This window comes from Musca domestica, unplaced genomic scaffold (genome assembly GCF_030504385.1).
Source record: "Musca domestica strain aabys unplaced genomic scaffold, Musca_domestica.polishedcontigs.V.1.1 7, whole genome shotgun sequence".
In the NCBI taxonomy this organism is placed as follows: domain Eukaryota; kingdom Metazoa; phylum Arthropoda; class Insecta; order Diptera; family Muscidae; genus Musca; species Musca domestica.
In genome coordinates, this window is record NW_026712383.1 from 26,716,337 (window position 1) to 26,722,336 (window position 6,000).

The following is a 6,000-nucleotide window of genomic DNA, read 5'->3' on the forward strand; positions in this document are numbered from 1 at the left end:
TACCGATATCAGCTTGAAGTGAATTACACCGTGCGACAAAATTCATTTTTTTTTCAATACTTACGGGGAAAATCCTGCAGATTATGAAAGAAGAGATAAAAATAGAAACCTTTCCTCACAAAGTAACCTAAATAAAGGGGGCAGGTTCAGTCCCCTTTTTGTATTTTTAGGATTAAGATTCCTTGTAATCCTTGTATTTTAGGTATCACCAAAAAGCTATTTTTGGTCCTTTTTCAAAATAAGTCTGGAGGTGGGAATTAAAGCACCATCGACCAAAATGTCCGCTGCCCATATGGTTAAAAGTGTGGCTAAAAAAATGCCTATAAGCCGATCTCTCGTCAGCTACTTCCTACTCCACACAAGCAGTTATTTTTTCTGGTATTCTGTCAGAATTGATTTCCTCTATTGAGTGTCCCATGTCATACTTTGGGCTGATTGTAGGATTTTGATATTGTAGCCTTTGTCCATTGCTGTCCTCCAGAATACCGACGTGTATTTTAGGATAGGTCTTATTACGATTTATTGGGATTTCGTTCCGATCTTTAATCTATTGTTATTCTACGGATTGACCGGCATCTGTGATTTTTATTTGCTTTTTCGTTAATAATTTTTTTTATCTAGGATTTATTAAAGGTATTAGGCTTAACGGGAGATACATATTGTATTATTCCGGAAGGCCGGTTGCCCAATTTTAATCGTCCTGGTGAAAAGACATTGGTACTATGTTTTATTCCAGTTTTACATTTAATCCTCTTTGCCTGGCCAAGTTGTAAACTATCTTCCGGACCGATGCCGTATGGAGGTTATGTTAAGTTTGTCATTCGGAAAATGTTGGTAATTTCATGGATCCTCTCTTAGATATCTTTGTTCGAAGACAAGTACTGGTTTAAAAATAAATAATTAATCAACCTTCTTAACGGCTGGACTATCTTCGAGGCACGCGTAGGGGAAAGAGTTCCATGTTTATTGTTTGTTTTATTTTTATTTGGGGATTAACTTCAGGTTCTCAGTGGGTAAAAAAGTTCATCTCTTTTTTAGAAGTGTCGAAGATCTTGACTAAATTTTCTGACAGGGTTCAGTTTTTGCATGGCTTCCCATTTATATAAAAACTAAAGTCTCGGATTTGTTTGAAATTTTTTAAGGTTACAGGTTCATGAAAAATCATGATGCCTATTTCGGATTTTATGATCGTTTTGGTTATTCAAAAATATTGAAGCCTTTGTGGGGGATGTACCAGAAGAAATGCTCCGGTCTCTACCATCTTTATAACAAATCTTGTGCTGATAGAATTATTGAGACGTGCCAAGTTTAAATGGAATCGGATGTTAATATCGCGTTTTGTGAGCTTCATGGATGTTCACAATTTTGACCTTTTTTTTTTGGGGGGGGATACTAGAAACAGTGAGCCGATATATCCCATCTTCTCAGCAGATCTTGTGTTAATAAAAATAATGGGATATGTGAAATATGAAGAGAACCGGATGCTTTTTGACCCTTTGTGGGGGAGGTATCATTAAGTAATGGTTTGAGCTCTATTACCTTTATAACAGATCTTGTTATAGAAATATTGAGGTGAGCCAAGTCTGAGTGTAATCGGATGAGAATTTCGTGTTTTATGAGCTTTGAAGTCAATCGGACAATCTTACATCACATTTTATGAAAGTTATAATCATTCAAAATGTTGACCCTTTGGGGGGAGGTACTTGATGGAGTTGACCGATACTGTCAATTTTCGTACCTAACGAATCACTGGTGGAAATATTAGGATTTGCAAAGTTGGAGCAAAATCAGATCATTCTTTCTCTTTCTGTGCAGTAAATTATTTTCTTTCAAAAATGTTGACATTTTGTGTTGGAGATACCAGAAGGAGTGAAGCTATATTGTCCATCTCCAAATTCGATTTAAGATAATAATAATTCTCCCTTTGACAATTATCGTACGCTCCAGCCAGCCAGATAGACGTACGAACGAACATCGCTAGATCGACTCCAAATGTCCTGAAACGGATTTGGCCCAAAAAGACCTAGGGTCTAAAATCGTTATTTCGATGAGGCACGTAATACCCTCACTAGCCATGTGGCTGAGGTTATAACAAGTAAAAAAGCAGTAAGATCGGCCGTGCCGAATTTTGATTACCCTCCACCATTTGGAAAGAATTTGGAAATTTTCAAAAAAAAAAAAAAAATGAAATCCGTTAAAATCTTAAAAATACCGAATATACCGACCTATGTAGACATTTCTCCTTCAGGGGGTAAAGTGGTTAGAAACAACTTCAAGTGTTTATTATACCCTCCACCATAGTATGGAGGGTATATTAAGTTTATCATTCCGTTTGTAACACCTCGAAATACACATTTTAGATCCCACAAAGTATATATATTCTTGATCAGCATAAAATTCTATGTTGATTTAGCGACTTCCGTCCGAATGTCTGTCTGTGGAAATCACTGTAGCTTCCGAACGAATTGAAGTAGATTGATAAAATTTTGCTCAAATGTATGTTATGTCTGCAGGACTTTTGGTATTGAAAATGGGCCATGTAGGTCCACGTTTTGGTATAGCCCCCATATAAAGGTACCTCCCGATATACTTTGATAATTTTAGCGACATTATTCACCGGAATTGTTTCAAATTTGGCATTTGAAATTCGTAATGGATACCACAGCCTAAGACAGAAAATTGTCTGTGCAGGTCCACGTCTTCGTATAGCCCCCATATAACGGTACCTCCCGATATTCGGTATTTTGATTTTATCCACATTATAACCGATTTTTTTTAAGTTTCGCATTTGAATATTGTAATGGCTTATGACAAATGTTACCTACGCAGGTGCATGTCGTCGTATAGACCCTAATATAATAGCTTTATTCGACATTTTACAGATTTTAACAGAATTTTTAAGGGATTTTATTGTTTTTGAGAATTGCCAAATTCGTTCGAAATGGTGGAGCGTATTCAAAGTTCGCCCGGCCGATCTTACATCTTTTTTACTTGTTTTTAGACAATCCCATTAAAAAATCCCATTAATGACCTGCCTGAAGACAAAAAACTGATCTGTGCAAAATATTTGCCTCCTATTTTTAATCGTGATTATAACAGACATTCGGAGGCACTGTGCTGAATCATTTTAGAATTTCACGCTGATTCAGAATATATATACTTTGTAGGGTCTAATATTATTATTTCGATGACTTATAAACGGAATGACGAACTTAATATACCCTCAATGTATGGCCGAGTGTAGAAAAAACCTAAAAAAGTCGAAGAAGAGCTTATTATGGAAGTCTATAAAATATAAACTCAATTATAGCTTACGCTCCAACCTTTTCAAAATGCTATAATGTGTGCAATTATATTTCCTGGATCCAGAGATATGAGCCTAAAAACCTGGAAAATCTATTCTGTTCAGTTCATTGAAATTATGTTTTCATTAACTTTCAAACCTTGTATGTTATTGCCAATATTGGCTAAGTAGGTCCGGGTTTAAACTCGGTCTTGCGCCAGGACTTTCGTGTCAAATATGCGGGCACACAGGACGTATCACAAAAAAAATCTAAAATTGGAAAAACTTTCAAAAAAAGATCGTGCTTTTTTCTGGGGTTATACTGAATTATTTGCAGAACTTAACGCTATGCTTCCTAGTCTCTGACTGTTAATGTCTTATCAATTCTAAACAGACTGGACACTCCAACCTTTCTAAAATGCTACAGTATGTGTCATTATATTTCCTGGATCAGTTTATTGAAAGTAGCTTTCATTAGCTTTCAAATGATATAAATATATTGTCGATATAGATTTAGTAAGTCCGGGCTTAGCCCAGGTCTTGGACCAAATATACGGGCATCCAGAGGCGTCCATCAAAAAAAAATTACTTTCCCCCAACCAGGATATGAATATCAAGCTCTGCAAACAAATTCAAAAAAATCCGTGAGTTTTTCCTAGAGTTAAAACCAATTATTTGCGGAACTTAACGCTATGCTTCCTAGTATCTCTGACTATCAATGTCTTATCAATTCTAATTGGACTGGTAAATCTGAAATACAATGAATTAAATTCTGATTAGATAGAATATTTCTTCACAATAAAAGCCACAGCAAACCTGATTGTTCTCTCTCTTGGGATTTTCCTTTACAATTTGCTGTTTTTTTCTTTCTTTCTTATTTATTAGTTGGCATAGAAACTTTAATTCCAATTCCAATTTTCTTTGCAAAGACTGGTGTACAGAGTTTTACGCGCTGGTCTTACAAAAATCTCCGCAGTCATTTGGTACGCCATGTAATTTCTTGTGCTTCTTCTTTTCGTTGTTTTGTTTTTTTTTCTATTCTCAAACACCACAGCAATTGATGGGGTGCTAACGGGCACGAGAGCGAGAGTGAGAGAGCGAGAGGCAGAGAGTAAGTGTAGAAAGTAGGAAGGTGGTAAAAACAACAAATATTGCATGAGAAACAACAACTAAAACACTTTGCAATTCATACAGCCATCAGAAGAAGAAGAAGAAAACGACGAAGGTACGAATGTAGAGTACCCAACAACGGCAACAAAAACAAACACGAACCTTCTTTAACAACATCATTAACATTGCCGACAGAATGAGCAACATTGACGGCAACAACAGAAATAACAATAATAATAACAACACCACACAACTCAACCACCATTTGATTTGATGGCGGCAGTGTGAAATGTATTCTCTCTCTACAACTTCCAAATGCCACCCCTTCCTCTCCTCTCTCATCGACAAACACACACACGAAAAAAACCACCAATTGGAACATTCTCCCCAGCAAACTCTCAATACACACAGAATATTATTTTTTTCTTATTTCACTGCTGCTGCTTCTTCTTTTCATTCCTTTTTTTTCATACTTTTGCTCTGTGTATCTTATAAATGCAACTTCTTTTCACATTGTATATCCAACCATGCACACACACTCAGAACAAACACACAAGTCTGTAGCACTGTGTGTAGTGTAGGGGAGAAAAAAATTTTTTTTCACATATTTCAATGGATTTTTCACAAAAACCTTTTCTTTTTCTTGGGGAAATTTCAAATCAAATTTCCACCATCCAACACTCACTTTATATGAATTCATTCATTCATTTCTCTTCAAATAGGCTTTGATTTAATTTTTTTCATTATTAAATTTTATTTTTTCCATTCTTTTGTTGAAATATTTTTCAAACACTTTTTTCAATATTTCTTTTTTTTCTGTATTTTTCTGTATTTTTTTTTGCGACGGTACAAACGTTTTGGCCACCGAACACGTCCGCTACGGATAAAATATCTACAACGAATGAGTACACCAACATGCGACAAGAGTACTCAATCATTGCTCTCCGCACGTCATGCTTTTTGACATTTTGTTTTGTGTTTGTCATTTATTTGCCTTTTGTATTTGGCTCTCTTTCTTGAGCTTGCTCTCATTGTTGTTTATGGGGTTACACTGCTTTAGCGGGGGGTTTGTTTTGCTAGGCTAGTTCTTTGTTTATGTTTTTTCTTTGGTTTGTTTTGCTCGGGATATTTGGTGGGAGTACTGAGACGAAGTGAATTTTTAGGGAACGCAGTTAGATTGGTAGTTTCGTCAACGGCCAAAAGCGGAGAAAGGCAAGTACCATGGTAGAAGAATATGGGTAGATGCATCAACGCTTGGATACTTTGATATGTCAAGAAATTTTATGTATATTAAAAAATAGATTTGTTTTCCTTATTTGTTGTTAATTAATGCATTTTTACAAATTTGAATAACTCTTCATTCAAAAATTTCCATTCCAAAATTTTCTTGACAGTTCATTGTCCCAGCAGCTGTGTCGATACGACTACCTGTATTCTTCTACCATGGCAAGTACATTACGTAGTTGGGCCCCTTATCAAAAACAAAGGTCTCAGGAGGCAATCATGTAATAAAATCATAGAAAGAGACCATAAGGGCTGAATGGAGGAGATCCTGAAGAAGTTTTCGGTCTTCTAACGGGTAGACGAGCCTGACAAGAAGATTATTT

The 6,000-nt window shown here is 35.9% G+C and overlaps 1 protein-coding gene across 2 annotated transcripts in view; it reads right to left on the reverse strand.

Moving 5' to 3' along the window:
* The window catches only part of LOC101890798 (WD repeat and FYVE domain-containing protein 3), a 90,941-nt gene extending 85,646 nt beyond the window's left edge, over positions 1 to 5,295 (reverse strand). Inside the window, exon 1 of one of the 2 annotated variants that reach the window (XM_059129913.1) lies at positions 5,079 to 5,295. The gene's annotated coding sequence lies outside the window, so the exon portion shown is untranslated. The remainder of the gene's footprint in view (positions 1 to 5,078) is intronic. The other variant, XM_059129912.1, reaches the window with a different exon arrangement.
* Positions 5,296 to 6,000: the final 705 nt, after the last annotated feature.